This window comes from Sus scrofa, chromosome 14 (genome assembly GCF_000003025.6).
Source record: "Sus scrofa isolate TJ Tabasco breed Duroc chromosome 14, Sscrofa11.1, whole genome shotgun sequence".
NCBI lineage: Eukaryota > Metazoa > Chordata > Mammalia > Artiodactyla > Suidae > Sus > Sus scrofa.
This window is the reverse complement of record NC_010456.5, coordinates 125308452-125325214: the sequence shown is the minus strand read 5'-3', so window position 1 is coordinate 125325214 and position 16763 is coordinate 125308452. Positions and strand designations below refer to the sequence as shown.

The 16763-nt window shown below is 39.9% G+C and overlaps 1 protein-coding gene across 2 annotated transcripts in view; it reads right to left on the bottom strand.

Annotated features, from left to right (window-relative positions):
* TRUB1 (TruB pseudouridine synthase family member 1) overlaps positions 1-16763 on the bottom strand; it is a 66463-nt gene that overhangs the window by 3390 nt on the left and 46310 nt on the right. For both annotated transcript variants that reach the window (XR_001301213.2, XR_001301211.2), the window contains exon 9: positions 9683-9785. The gene's annotated coding sequence lies outside the window, so the exon portion shown is untranslated. The remainder of the gene's footprint in view (positions 1-9682; positions 9786-16763) is intronic.

The following is a 16763-nucleotide window of genomic DNA, read 5'->3' as shown; positions in this document are numbered from 1 at the left end:
TTTTTTGAGGAATCTCCATAACTGTTTTCCGAAGCAGCTGTACCATTTTACATTCCCATCCAACAGTGCATAGGTATCCAATTTCTCCACATCCTTGCCCACACTCGCTTTTTTTATTTTTTTTTTTAAATAGCGTCCATCTGGAGTTCCTGTCATGGCTCAGTGGTTAACAAATCTGACTAGGAAACATGAGGTTGCAGGTTCGATCCCTGGTCTAGCTCAGTGGGTTAAGGATCCGGTGTTGCCATGAGTTGTGGGTAGGTGCAGATCGGCTCGGATCTGCGTTGCTGTGGCTGTGGCGTAGGCCGGTGGCTACAGCTCCGATTCAACCCCTAGCCTGGGAACCTCCATGTGCCGCTGGAGTCACCCAAGAAATAGCAAAAAAAAAAAAAAAGACAAAAAAAAAAATTTTTTTTATGAAGTCCTATTTGTCTTATTTCTTTCCATTGCCTGTGCCTTTGGTATCATAGTCAAGAAATCATTATCAAATTCTTATGAATAACTTTTGAAACACAAAACCACAAATTTCATACGCATTTCTGTTGTTAGGGTAGTTCTGTGCCTTGACATTTAGGGCTGAATTTTAATATACTTTCTAGATGTGTGTGTTTGTGTGTGTTTTTAAGCAACTAAAATCAGTCTGCTGAAGAAAATAGTTAACATAAACAAAATGTATTTTGGTAGGCTAAGCCAAGATCATTTCGATATGCTAAAAATTCCCAAGATAAACTGCATCAGTTGGTTCAATAAACAAATTTAATCACAAAAGCATACAAGCAGGTATACTCTACTAATGTGCTTGGTGTTAACTATGTCAGAATTAGCTCAGCTTTCATTCTGACCCCAGGCAAAGGACTACTCATCTCCTGGTCCTTCAAAGTAGACGGTGTAGTTTTAACAGGGCCAAAAAGGACTGATCCACTTATTTTTTAAATATGAAAATTCCTACTTTGAATGGGAAGATTGAGTTCATCATTTGATAATCCAAGTTCCATATTAATACTTCATGGAGTAAATGCAGAATGTTAAAATTCTTTTTAGGGAGAAGGTGGGGAGGAGAGGCAAGATAGGGGTAAAGGACTAAGAGATACAAACTACTATGAATAAAATAGACAAGCTACAAGGATATATTGTACAGTACAAAGAATAGAGCCAATATTTTTTCTGGCCACACCTGTGGCATGCAGAAGATCCTGGGCCAGGGATCGAACCTGTGCCATGGCAGTGACCACTGCAGTGACAATGCTGGATACTTAACTCACTGAGCTACATAAGAATGCCCTAACCAATATTTTATAGTAACTATAAGCAGAGAATAATCTTTAAAATTGTGAATTACTATGTTATACACCTGAAACTTATATAATATTGTAAATCAGCTATACCTCAATATTTTGGAAAAGTAAACAAAAATAATTTTAAAAATGCTTGAAAAAACTGGTTCCGTTTTTCTGCATGTTTATTTGATTAGCGGCACAGTTGGTTTCAGCAGATATTCTAAAAAAATATTTTCAATGTATATAGCATACAAAGACATCTGTTACCTACCTCCAGTTTATGTAGTATAAAGCATGCGGTAGGGAATAAGCTTACTTCTATCCCAATGACAAGACAATTATCTCAATATCAATTATTGCATGATCAATTTTCCTCCACTGGTTCACCATGTTACCTTTATTTTATATTAAATTACTTTATGCATTTGAGTCTATCCCTGGATTTGATATCTGCCTCACTGATCTGTTGGTTATTCCCGCAGCAGTTCAGAGTTAATAACTGTTGCTTCACAGTGCATTTTGGTATTTTGTACTTTAGGTAACAGAAATTCAATTTTAACATCTCCTGAGACTGTGATCCTTTGTTGTGCATCACTGGGAGATGGGGGTGGAGAGGGGTCAGGAGCACATTTTAAGACTCTTATAGCACCAAGCTTCTCTTTAACGAGTAGCTATTTTTCTTTTTCATCTAAGACACTTGTGATTTTGGGGAGTGAACAGTAAGAAATCGCAAGTGTTCTGCCAGTGAACTGCCTACTCCCTCTTGCTCTTATTCTGTCTTCATAGTATCTTTTGTTCCCCAGTTTTATTGAGATATAATTGACATATTATATTCATTTAAGGTGTACAACACAATAATTTGATATTTGTATATTTTGCAAAATGATTATAACAATAAGTTAACATCCATCATCTCATACAGTTACAAAGTTTTCTTCATGTGACAAGAACTTTTAAGATTTACTCTCTTAGCAATGTTCTAATATCTGTTAGATGCTCTTTATTACATTAACCAATTGTAAGGTAATAAAAGACCAGAAACTTGATGACCAGAAGTGAAAACTAGTCAATACAAATTAGACATAAGCTTTAAGTCATTAGAGAAATAAATAATGTGAAAGAAACACATCAGCATTATTTTTCGCAGAAATATGAAGGGATAGTAAGCAGAGAATTTTGCAGATAGCCAATCATTAAAAGTTTTACTTAAATGCATTACTTTCAAATTGAATAATAAGATAGAAATGAAGGCTTAAGAAACAAAATAGAAGATCTGAGAGAACATAAATACTTCTCTGAAGAATTTCAACACTGAAGTTCTCTTTCGTTGTATAATACATGGTTAAAAATCTCCTTATATTGGGTTTTGAAGTATTTTCATGGAGTTGATTTGGAAGTTGCACTGGATATAGTGCAACAGTTGACAAAAAGCTATTAAGGGATATATTTATGCTACCAGATTTATGTGGGAATTGAGACATAAACGACAACCCTTTAACGATATCCCCATATGAGAGTTCATATTCTTCATAAAGAGTCTACTGATTTTTACATACTTAGGATCGAAGTCACAGCTTCCAGCCTGTCGTACAAGGGTAGTTAGGCCACACCCACTGACACATCCCAACATCTCCGTATCCCACCTGAGAAAAGGTGGTAACTAAGATCACAGGCAGCTGTCCCTTTACCCAGTTGGCTGCACTACTGAAATGCAGATCCTGCTTGAAAGCTAAAATTTCTCTAATTTCTTGTTGGAACCACTAGGCTTGAGCCTGGGCCAGGCACACTATGTTCAAGAGGCACCAAAGCCACCCTTGGCTTCCATAACACTATTCTTCCAAGAGAATGAATATTGATCCCAATGCTTATTGTATATCTCCTTTGTCTTTGGGTATTAAGTGATTCCAAAGAATCATTTGCTGAAATCATGAGTTGAAATCAACAGTAATTTTCTTTTTATTGGCTACACCATATGGCGGCATATGGAAGTTCCCAGGCTAGAGACTGACACACGCCACAGGTGCAGCAACACCAGATCCTTTAGCCCACTGCACCAGGCCGGGGATCGAACCCCTGAGCCACTGCAGTAGGATTCTTAACCCACTGCACCACAGCGGGAACTCCTGAAATCAGCAGTATTTAAAGACCAAGACAAGAAATGAAACAGGAAGCAGCTGCTAAAGCAGCCGAGCAAATACTACCTGGCTAGTGGCACACTGGTATCCCCTCCACTGAATCCCCTATTGTGATTCTGATTTGTTTCACTCAGTTTGGGATTGCGGCCAAAATTATAGTACCCTGCTCCTGGGATGTTGGTAAGATTACGCACCTAAAGCACTTAATACAGAACCTCGCATACTGTAAGCACCCAATGAAGAGATAAGAATTGTGGAATATTCTGCAGCTAGACTCAATAGACTGGATATGCACATAGCATAAAGAATAAATCTTAAAAACCCAGTTGAGTGAAAAAAGATATATAACAGTAAGTACCATTACAAAGACTGATAATACAGGTTTATACAATTTGTAAGAAAGTATACAAATAAATAAATACACAGTAAGTATATGAGAACAATTACCTATGGGGGGAGTGGTCACTGAGGGAACAGAAATGGGGAATAAATCCATAAAACAAGAGCAGGCACTGGAAGACATGGCAGTGAAAGTGTTCCATGAACTGAGCAGTATAATTAACTCCATTCCCTGCCTCTGAGGTTAAAATGTAAAAAATAACAATAGTTATTGTTAATACTCCCAGACCTTCCACATGCTTTCAACTGTAAAACGTCTGAATATCCTTCAGATGGCATCTTTCTTGCACTTGCTCAGGCAGGAGAACATTTTCCTCTAGCTTTCTGGGCGATTTAACACATCAGGGAATAAGTATCTAAAAAGGCGCAGTGCTCCTGTATAGCCATTCTGGACTTCAGAGCCAAACTGCAAAGTCGGTTCTACACTCGTGATTTCATCTACGAAATTAGGACAAGGTAGGAAACTGACACAAGGGGGAAAAAAGTGACTTCTTATATTGTTACTCTCCCTTACAAGTGGAGGGTCAGCTGCCTCTTTTTGTCCACGAGTTCAAGGTAAGATCAACTGAACATGGCTATTATCACATCCTTTCAAAAGCACAGCCTGATCCAGCTGCTGCAGGAGCTGTGTCCTCCTCCAGTGACACAGTGAGTAATCGTGGTGTCTCGATGGTGCAAACTCTTGCACTTAGCTTGATCAGTTGCTGGCACAGCAGAAAAGAATGGATCGAAAAATGTTTGGATTTTAAAGGTAACAGAGCGGAGTTGGAAAACAACTACTGGCCAAGCCTGAGAGGTTTGGTGGGGGCTGGTGGGGAATTGTATTTTTCCGCTGACAGCTGAAAATGAGCCCGGTTTCAGTGGCGTTTTTTTCCCTTCCTTCCTCAAGGTTACTTGCAATTCTAATGATCAGTTCTCCCAGGAAAGCAAGAAAATGGATTGGAGGGGGTTTCGGTTTGTTGTTCCATCATCCACGATAGGGCTGAAAACATGTCTTCCCACCAAGTTTTCTGCTTCTAAAGACAATACCCACTTCCTGACACTATTGCATGTGTATCAGTACTATTACAAAGGTAAACAGGTCTTAGCAGCCCCAAAGGAACCCTGTCCTGTCCCAAGGTGTCCAGGAATACTGCCGTTCCCTTCTTAGATGAGACTTCTCATCTCCTGGGCTTCACGACAAAGTCCTGTCCTGTTCTCCTCTCTCAACCTCTGATTGACCTTCTCGTGAATGGCTCATTCTTTTCAACTTTCTCCTCCCACAGGCCACATTAGGGATACTCATGTGTGTGTGTGTGTGCATGTTGTCAGCCTGTGTACAGACACATGTCAGGATCTGGAAGTGAGCACTGAGTTCGAAAACAAAGTGGTACTTTGTCCTGATGCTTTTATTTCAGTCACAATATTGAATATGACTTGCATTATAAATAACATTAAGGCAGGATATGAAGTTCTTGTGCTCAGCAAAGGGGATGTGAGTTTTTTAGAGTCTAAGAAACCTGGCTCTTTCGGTAATTTTTTTTTCTTTTTTGTTTTTTAGGGCCGCACCCTCGGCATAGGGAGGTTCCCAGGCTAGGGGTCTAAATCGGAGCTGTAGCCGCCGGCCTACACCAGAGCCACAGCAATGCCAGATCCCAGCCGTGTCAGTGACCTACAGCACAGCTCACGGCAACGCCCGATCCTTAACCCACTGAGCGAGGCCAGGGATTGAACCCGCAACCCCATGGTTCCTGGTCGGATTCGTTTCCGCTGCACCACAACGGGAACTCCTCCTCTGTAGATATCTTTAAGGTCTAATCCCCGCCCAGTGATCAGCACACCATCCCTGCTATTTGCAGGTCTCTCTCTTCCACATACTTAATTTCACTCCCCCACTGACCTCATCCACTATCACAGCTTTGATTTGTACTTCTATATAAACAACTCCCAATTCTCTAGTCTACAGCTGCTCCCTGTCTTTCTTTCCTTCTCTTTCCACTCCTCCCCTCCCTAATTAAGAGCATGGGCTCTGGGGTCACAGTACCTGGGTTCATATCTTAGCTCTGTACTAATCAGCCAGTGTAACCTTAGACAGCCTAAGTCTGCTGTGCCTCAGTGCTGTCATCTGTAAGATGGGGATATGGTACTCACCCTAGAGGGCTGCTGGGAGACTTCAGCGGGGAGAGTACTGAGCAGGGTGTGCAATAACTGCTCAGTAAGAATTGATTTTTTTCTGGTCCCTTGGTCTGCAATAATGCGCACACCCAACGAATCTTCCAAATAATTTCAAGAGTAGGTTTCTGAACCTACTCTTTACAAAATTACCAACAAACTCAAGTTCTCCAGGTTCAGTGATCACTGGTTCTAATTTGACTGGTTCCCTCAGCAGCAATAACCAGCCCCTCCTTTATTCTCTCTAGGCTTTCTCCTACCACAGCAGCCTGATTTGGGATGACTGAGGGCTGAGATGTCATTTAGCTTCTCCATCTTACACTCTCTCTAGAAGGATGACCTGATCTTTCCCCACAGTTTTAAGCATCTGTCATACACAGAAGAATCTCAGCTCTTCAGCCTCCACCTCTCCTTTGAGACCAATACAACTGCCCACTCCTGAGTAACTCTTTTCAAACTAGCAGGCACACAGCAGAGTCTCAATGTCTTTTGAACCTCCACCCCTGCTTCTCCCCTAGTCTCACCTTGCCAGGTGAGCAGAGAACAGACCTGTGTGAAAAGAGAAAGGAACCCCACTGCACAGTTAAGAGCCATGTGTGGCTTGGACCGGAGTTGTGCCAGAGGAAGACGAGAGGTGGGCACACAGTCTTGGCAAGGGGTGGACGAGAGGAAGGGACCCTTGGAGCAGATGCCCACACTTAGTGTACGTGAGACATGGAACCACAGGGAATGTTCTGGGCACACAACACAATGTGTGTTGTGTTGCCTACCATTGAAGAGGTGTGAAAGAAAGAAGACCCTTCACAGAGAATTTTTAGGGAATCTAAGTTACAGTTAAATGGAATGGCATGCAGCAGAAAGAGGTAGATAAAGCCACAAAGATTTTCATAACCAAATGTAATTTCCCAGTTCCTTAAATTTTCTTGGTACTATATAGATCTAGCCCTTAAAAATTTTTATTTTTTTGTCTTTTTTGCCTTTTCTAGGGCTGCTCCCATGGCATATGGAGGTTCCCAGGCTAGGGGTCGAATTGGAGCTACAGCTGCTGGCCTACAACACAGCTCATGGCAACACCAGATCCTTAACCCACTGAGCAAGGCCAGGGATCGAATCGGGTCTTGTGTCCTCACGGATACTAGTCAGTTTCATTAACCACTGAGCCATGACGGGAATCCTATATATCTTTTTAATGATGTCTGCCTCTGTCATATGGTATTGCTATGCATTTACTTTATTTTCTTGTATTATACAAAGTGCTTCAAGAGCTGGAGCTCACCCTCTTCTTTGCATCTCAGAGGCATCTTGCACAGTGTCTTACACATATTAGGTTACCTAAAATTTACTGAGTTGAACTGCATTCCTGAAAGACCTGAAAGAGACTGCAGGAAAAAAGAAATTGTAGCAAGCAGCATATACTACTCTTACAGATTTGAGAACCTGCAGCTATTTTTAAGCTATATTAATTCAGAAGGAAGACTGGGAGTGAAAATAGGACAGTAGCTGCATCTCATGACATATAACAGAGGAACTGCATTTCACCTGCTGACATCTTTAGCTAATATTTCTGATTCTGGAATCAAAGCCACAGGAAACCCAAATCTCAGCTTTCCCCTGCAGGCTATCAATTTCTGTGCCCTCCTACAAATGCTAAATATATTTGACTTGCTAAGAAAGATGTTTAGCCAATAATAAAAGATTATCATCAGCTACAGTAGGTTTATTATTAGGCAATATTTATGCCCTCTGTCAAGTCCCAGTTGTTGTGTCTTCTGCCCTAACACGTCTCTTACCTGCTACAATCCAGGAAAATGTACTTCCTGATAGATTAGAATTCCTACCATATCGATCCTTAGCACAGAGTTCCATCAATGACTTACTACAATTCCCAGAAGAATTTACTATATACTACAGTAAATGAGAAATTTAACAATACTGGCAAGTAGTCAGGGTTGACAATGGCATCCAGTTGTCCTAGATAACACCAGTTTAGACCTGTTGTTGATCAACTAATGTCTCAATTATTTTAGCACTCCCCTTTCACTCTTAAAAGCATCTGGGAGTTCCCACTGTGGCTCAGTGGTTAACAAATATGACTAAGAACCATGAGGTTGCAGGTTCGATCCCTGGCCTTGCTCAGTGGGTTAAGGATCCAGCGTTGCTGTGAGCTGTGGTGTAGGCCGCAGATGCGGCTTGGATCTGGTGTTGCTGTGGCTCTGGCATAGGCCAGCAGCTACAGCTCTGATTAGACCCCTATACTGGGAACCTCCATATGCCGCAGGTGTAGCCCTACACACACACACACACACACACACACAAAGCATCTGGATTTGGATAATACATTATATGTTCACCCTATTAATCCCCCACCTTACTTTTTACATTACATGACTGCCTTATATGAATGAAACTTCCATTTCTTTTATTTGTGTTCTGTCCTGACAAATGGATTAAATAAGACTTTTTGCTTTGTTGTAGGAAGCCACACTAGACATCACAAACAAGTCTCTATTTTTGGCAAGCTTTCTGAACAGAACACAAACTGAAATAAATCCAGTCACCCAGATGTTACCGTCACAAATTGTGTCGACACTGCACAACTGCCTTTCCATGGGGAGAGAGTAAACCATCAAAAAACAATAGGAACTAAAACTTAAATGACACAGTAAAAATATTCAACATTTAAAGTCTAAGATTGTGCTTAGTGAATTTAAGTCAAAACAAGTATAAATTTCAAAAAACAACAAAAATCCAGGATGGCTTTTTATTATAGATAGGTTCTCTCCCTTTTTCTTTGTATTTCATCTCCATCCACTTCAAAAATAGGTAAAATAATACATTAGAATAATATGTAGTTATAACTATATTTTCAGCCTAGCAATTTCAACCTAATTTTCAGCAGCAATGTTTCATTAGAATCAAACATTTCCTAGATGGTTTAAAAACACAATGAAAACCTGGCACGTTGGGAGCTTAACGTGAATACAGATTTAACTTCTTATTTTCAAAGAAAAATGAGATTTAACATTTAAAAAAAAAAAAAACTAAGACAATGTCCCCAAAGGTCCTTAAAGAAAGAAACTCAACCTGCTGTACACATTAAATAATTCAAATCAATGATCCTTTTAAGCCCTTAGCAATGCATGAACCAATGGGGGAAAGCAATCTAATACTTCATGCATTTAGGGGATTGCATTAGAAAGACTTTTAGCCTGCTTCTGCTTTTATAAATTCAAATATATGCAGAGCAGACAGATTGGGATCTGTACAATTTAGCAATGATCGAAACTTGTAATTTTTGAAAATGGGACAGATGTCCAGACTAGTTATATTAAGACCCTTCTTATTGAAGAAGAAACCAAACAAATAATCCAATTCTACCTCCTTCTTAAAATGGAAACAAATAAACAATACTACCACAAATTAGAATAAGCTATATATTATCTTGTTTCTTTCACAGAATCTGAAAATTGAAAGACGGCTTAAGGTGGAGGAATAGATATTTCTAGCATGTATCATTCACTGCATTACCCATATTTCTGTCTCTAAGACACAGAAATGAGGGGAACTGTCTCCCCATTCAAGGACCACTGATAGGCTAAAAGCTAACTTGGGTGATCAGCTAGACCTCTGGTTCTGTGTACTATTCTTTTCTTCAACTTATAGACAGGAAAGTAGCCCAGATAGGAAGCAATAAATACAGGTGAATGAATGCCATCTTACTTTATTTACTCCAAGTTGTTGAGGGTCCAGTCTTCCCATATGTGGAACATGAAGGCTCTGAAGGTTTATTTGATGATACTGAATGCCAAGATCACGGCAGGCACTGGGGAAATAAGATGAAAATGAAGTAATTGCCCCAAAGAGCTCTCAGTCTGGTGGGAAAGACACGTCAACACATGATTAAAATGGAGGGCTGCAGTATTGTAATGAATGTATATATGAGGTACCATGGCAACTGAGATGGGGATGGAGTGATTCTAGCTGGGCAAAAAAGACTTCATCGTGGACTTCCCTACGTTGAGGATCCAGTGCTGTCCCTGCTGTGGCTCAGGTCACTGCTGCGGCATGGGTTAGATCCCTGGCCCAGGAACTTGTACATGCCATAAGCATGACAAAAAAAAAAAAAAAAAAAAAAGACTTCATCACAATATACTCTGAGTCTTGAAAACCTGTTTGGTATAGGTGTTAAGGGATTAAAAGGAGGATGACATGATCAGTTGTCTGGAGGCAAAGTGGAGGATAACAGCATCAGAAAGAGGCTAGAGATGAGGAGGTTTAATTATGGCAACTGAAATAGCCCAGGTAAGAGATTATAAGGGCCTGAGCTAAGATAGTGATGCTAGGACTAGAGAAAGGATGTCTGGACATGGGAGAGCCTTAACCAAACTTGCCTACCATTCAGCCTCTGCCACATTTTCAGACAATTTGGTGGCTACACGACCCATTCTTACACTGAGCTGGAATAAGTCTCACTCCAGCTACCATTTGCTGGCCTGGTTGTGCAGTCTGAAGAAAGTCAGACATGACAGTTCTCAAATGCCAGGTCTATGTTCATGCTTGACTGCCATCAGTGAAATGCAGATAAAATATTTATATTCCTCTAACAAACAACAGAGTCAGTAACATACATTTCAGATGTTCCCTAAATCTCCTGCCCTAAACATTCTCCTACAAAGTAAGGTGAGATTTGCTCTGAGAGGCTACAGGAGAGAAGACTCTTTAAAAATCTTTTTTTATAAAAACTTCAGCTTCACAATGTTCGCTGGGTTTTAAAAACATGCACTTTATGAATTACCCCAATTCTTGCTTTTCACACTCTACAAATAAGGGGGGAAAATGTTTCTTCATTCAATAGAATAAGATCTGGCCATTCTGAAGGCACTTGGACCTCTGCTCAGGCTGGTACTTTCCATGAATAAGGGACAGGAGAGCAAGAGAGGTCAGTTAATGTTTCAACAACACTGCTCTCTGCTCTTTCACCCTAGAAATTCATCCTCATGAAGCTACCACTGGAGGCCCAGTTTTAAGAATTTTCGTGGATTTCCTTACATAGCCCAGCCAAGTCTACCTCGCCAGAGTCAAATGGTGAGCAGAAGCCCTGGCCAACCAGAAGTCTGCCTGTGTGGCAGTTAAGACTTTTCTATCCAGGGAGGCCAGGGGTTAATATGCTACTGAGTTTTGTTCAGGAAAATATAATTTAAATTTTTATTACTTAAGTTTTCAAACATACATAAGAGAGTAAAACGAACTCACAGGTGACCCTCCTTCAGAGTCAATATGATCAATATTCTGCCACATTTGGTTCACCTGCCCTTTTCTTTCATCTTTTTTTTCCCTCCCTCTCTGCCTTTCTTTTCCTCCCATTCTTCCTTTCCTTCCTTCCTCCTTTATTTGTGTAGTATTTTTGAGCAAATCTCTCACATCATGTTGTTTGTCCTACCCCTATATTTCAAAGTAACTCTAAAAAAATGACATTTCCTTATATAAACACAGTATCACTATCACATCTGACCAAATTAATAATAATTCTCTAACACTATCTACTATGTAATTCCCAGGAAAGTTTTAGAAGTCAGAAGGCTTGAGATCTCTATTGCTTCCCTGGGGAAAGACTATGCCACAGACAGCTTTCATAGATATCAGGAAATATCTCCTTCCACTCAGCTTAAATTTACATCCTATCACTGAATATTATACCCCCATGTATCATGCTAACTAATTAATCTCCCTTTTTAATGTCCACACATTTCAGATATTTGTATACAGTTAGCTTGTTTTTCCTTAGTCTTTGCTTAACTGAGCTATACATATTTAATTCTTTTAATCTTCCCTTATTCATCAATGCCCTCAGCTCCTTAATCATTTTGGTGCTTTGCTTTGAACCTCATCCAGCTGGTTTCCATAAGCCCTGTAATGAGTAGCCCAGAACCAGATGCTGTGTTCCAAAAGCAGTCGCACCCAGATTAAACTGCTCCCCATTTCTCCTCTGAATGCTCAATCCCAAAACACAAGAGCCATGCTTTCTGTCATATTATAACGGAAACAAATGTCTTGTTTTCTGCTTTTATTCCCAATTATTTTTTGGCATAACAGCATGTGTTTCATTCCTCCCACTAAACATCTGTGCTTCAGATCACTTTTCTCCAGATGTAATATAAACAGCATGTGGGACTCATAAGAGTACCAGAGACCCAGCTCTGCCACTCTGGTGATATGTCTCTGGCGAGTCACTTAGTACTCAGTGCCACTTCAAATCCTTTACCTAAGTAACAAAGACTAATGCTTCCTACTTCATAGGATTGGTGGAGGGTCAGATGAGATGACGTAAACGCAAAAGGTTTACTAACTTTAATGGCATGTGGATTTATGCAGCTAGATACATCTCCTCAGTAGACTTTGGTACACTTAATATATAAAAGGTGAACATCCACATTCTCTAAAAACCTTCTCTACTTGTATCAATAGCCTATTGCACTGTTAATAATCTTTGCAGTCAGGAAATTATTTCAGCCCAGTTCTTCTGACCAAAGCACTATCTTTTAAAGCATCTTTGAAAAATATACTTGAATCCAGGAGTTCCCGTCATGGCTCAGTGGTTAGCGAATCTGACTAGGAAACATGAGGTTGCGGGTTTGATCCCTGGCCTTGCTCTGTGGGTTAAGGATCCGGCATTGTGTGGCTGTGGTGTAGACCAGCAGCTACAGCTCCGATTAGACCCCTAGCCTGGGAACCTCCATAGGCTGGGGGAGCGGCTCAAGGAATGGCAAAAATACAAAAAAAAAAAAAAAAAAAAGACAAAAAAAAAAAAAAAGAGAAAAGAAAAATATACCTGAGTCCATAAACCATGAGAATTTCAGGTTTATCCTTTTCTTACATGTAAATCAGGTCTATGGCATTTGCTGCTGTTTACTATTTCCTGGGTTCTAAGAAGTATGTTAAACATTTTACCTGAATGACCTAATTTAGACTTCATAATTTCACGAAGTAGTCACTATTAATATCCCCAATTTACATATGAGGAAACTGGGGCTTAGGAAAGTTCATTAACTTTCTTGAGGTTAAGAGCTGATGATAAGCAGTAAAGCTTGGAAAGCCTATAACTCCAGAGCCCATGCTTTCAATCACAGACATGATTCAATATTTCAAATAATAGTTAAGAACCCCTAACTACACATTAAAGTCAAGAAACCTGCTTTATGCCAGATATTCAGGTGATAAGTGAAAAGGCATAGTTCTTTTCAAGAGGCTCACTGGTCACAGAAAAAAGGAACAAGCAAAGCGGTCATTGTTATCATAGGCAAAAGTACCAACTATCCATGCCAAGAAAATACTCACTTTTATACAAATATTCTGATGTGTTCTTTTAAGGAAAACTATTTGACAACTATTGCTAATCATTTTTCCTGCAATACCCTGGTAATCAATTATCTGAATCACTGAAAATCATCCATTTTCTCTTAAACTGTCCATCCAGACATCCATCATCTGATAAAACTCAAGTTCAGAGTTGTTTATTACCTCAGTCCTGGATTACTGCACTAGACTCAGGTCTAACTGGACTTTCTGCATCCTGTTTCTCCCTCTTCAGTTCTTACCACATACCACAGCCTGAAGCTTTACTCAATTCTGCCTTTCAAGGCTCAAATATGTCATGCCAACCTGTTTTCAACCACATATTAACACAAATCCTCCTCTCCACCCAGGCCATTCTCCTCTTTCCTGACTGAACATGCCTTGTATACTGGCATCTTTGTTGGAACCATTCCCCCCTCCTGACTTCTCTCCTAACTCTTTGAATGGTATCTATTGTTCAAGGCCCAACTCAATGTCTTCCTTCTCTGGGTAGCTACCCTGATTGCTGAAAACGATCACTCACTGATATTTATGTATTGTCTTGTGGAGCTACTTATTTTTTTTTATGTGTGCATTTCTTGAGTTCCTATTTGAAGTCAAGTGAACCCTTGGACCACGTCTTCAAGACTTCTTTTGTATGCCAGACATTGTTTCCCCATACAAAGGCATAGGTTAATATTTGACAATTGACATGTTTACATAATGTGGAATTAAAATCACCTAGTCATCACCGTTAGATAATATAACCAATTCTGCGAGCCAAAAGAAGAGTGTCAACTTAAGTTATCTGGCCTCTAAGTCCTGCCATTAATTTGGAGTTGGGAAAAGTTACTTCTCTAGGTCCTGATTTTCTCACCTATACTGGAAGAATTAAAATAATTAAATAATTTCAAAGCACCTGAATAGATGAATGCTAAGTTAGCAAATGCTTTGCCATTAGTCAATGGCTTGACAGATTATTTATCTAAGGATGTAAAATTAACTACAACATAATGGTGCTGCAAGTCAGTTAAGTTTATCTGTCTAATCACTCTTTGGATGTGGAAAATTTCATTTCTAGCAAAAACAGTAGATAAAACAACCTCAAGACCCTCACCACTGTAAATGCGGGGGAAATAGATATAAGCATTATTCAAGGTTCTGCTTTCACTTAGGACACAAAAAGCTTTAAGAGAACATAAATCCCACCTTAACAGAAAGAACAAGCTGGATAAATTCTTAAGCCCATTAGGGAGCTAAGATTGTGAGGTAAAAATGAGTTCAAATGGGTGATAAGCTCCTCAGAGGAGCAATGGGAAATACAAATTGTTTCACTTTGGGCATAATACAGAAGGAAGAGGCAGCCATCATAAAAGCAGGTAAGACGAAAACAAAAGAAATCTGTAATGATTTCCTAAAGGCCAAGAGTTCAGAAATTCTGGGAGCCTCAGGCACAAAGGAAGTCACTTCCTAATTCTTGTCCATGCGTTTCTACGAGGTGCTCATGAGAAAGCCTGGGCGCAGGACAGGAGACCTAAGAAAGACCTAGTAGGTGGCTACAAGTCATGAAACTCACCTGCTACACAAACCCTTCTCGTACATGAACAAAAGCCACAAGCTGCTTGAGGGAGGAGAGAGCCAAGCAAAGATGCACCGTGTTTGGTGAAAAGACAGAAGCAAAAGCTGCCTGCTATTGGAGGAGGGATACAAAATGAGTTCAGCTCAGGATGGTTCACGGATGTAAAGCTGAGATCTGCTGCCACTGGGGAAGGGACAGAATTGCTTAGAAACTCTACCCTGGCAGAACCCCTCATGATGCAGCGGAAACGAATCTGACTAGGAACCATGAGGTTGCGGGTTTGATCCGTGGCCTTGCTCAGTGGGTTAAGGACCTGGCGTTGCCGTGAGCTGTGGTGTAGGTCGAAGACACGGCTCAGATCTGGCATAGGTCGGTGGCTACAACTCTGATTAGACCCCTAGCCTGGAAACCTCCATATGCCAAGAGTGTGGCCGTAAAAGGACAAAAAAAAAAAAAAAAAAAAAAAAAAAAAAAAGAAAGAAAGAAAGAAAATTATCTTGGGCTGCAGGGACTAAAACTGAGGCTGGAATGAGACAACTGAGAAACACCACCTTGAACCTCACTAAGTGACAGGCAACAGCAGTTTACCACTGGGAGAGGTAGAAAAGCATGGGTCAAATTTCTTCCATCCACAGGTGTGAAGGACTTGCTGAAATCTCTGAGCATGGAGAGATACCTGAGAAACACCCTTCCACAATCCAGATCCCCGCTAAGTGCAAAGTAGCATCAGCCCCCTCCTACAGTGATTGGAAGCCTGGTACATTGTATGACAAGTCCAAACCTTCGTAAACTACTGACTAGACTGTCCCAAACCCCACACTAATGGCCAGAAAGAAGATGCATGCCCATTTCTGGATGTAAATGTTATTTATCTCAGTGTATATTTATATACGGCTATGGAGAACCCTCATAAATGTAACTTGGAGCGAGAGAAGTCAGACATAAAAGATCATATATTATATGCTTTATTTATATAAAGCATAAAAGTAGACTAAATTAATGATCTATAATTTAGATGCAGTTACCCTTGGCAGGAGGGTGAGGTTAGGGGTCTAGTGACTGGAGAAGAAGCTCTGGAGGGCTCTGGTGGACCAGTAATGTTCTGTTTTTTTATTTGGTTGCTGGCTGCATACACATTTGCTTCATGAAAATTGATCAGGTGATACATTTATGATATGTGCAATTTTCTGTATGGACATTAAATATCAGTAAAAATTATATATACACATACATATATCTTTTACTGATACATAAATATATATACAATATGTAAACTAAAACCCTGATGAAAGAATAAGACAACACACACAAAAAGAATTTTCAAGTTGATGTTCTATAAACTTTAAAAAAAACCATAGCAATCGTTGAAATAAATACATGGGCAAACAGTACATTGAAATAGGAAAAGAACGAATTCATTATCCGGAAAAAAGGTTCAAGGAAATTCCCCAAGAAGCATTGAGATAAACAGCTGGAAAATAAAAAGAGTAACTAGAATAAGACGAGTATGACATAAATCTAACAGGACTACTAGATGAAGAGATGCAATATCAAAGAGATTAAAGGATGAGAATTTCCCCAAACTGAACAACATGAAAATTCAGATTCAAAAAGAAGAACCGAGTTCTGAAGAGAATCGATCTAAATCACCTAATCTCAGAAGCCTATTTTAGCACTGCAAAAGTTCTTAGAAGTAGACTAGTCTGTCTCCTTTGTTTTAAAGATAAGAAAACTGAGGCTTGAAAAGATTAAGTGATTTGCCCAGATCAAAAAACTAACAGTAGAGACAGACATAATCTTACTATGCTATATTTTTTAAGAGTTATCAATAAGGGAGTTCCCATTGTGGCTCAGTGGTTAACGAACCTGACTAGGAACCATGAGCTTTCA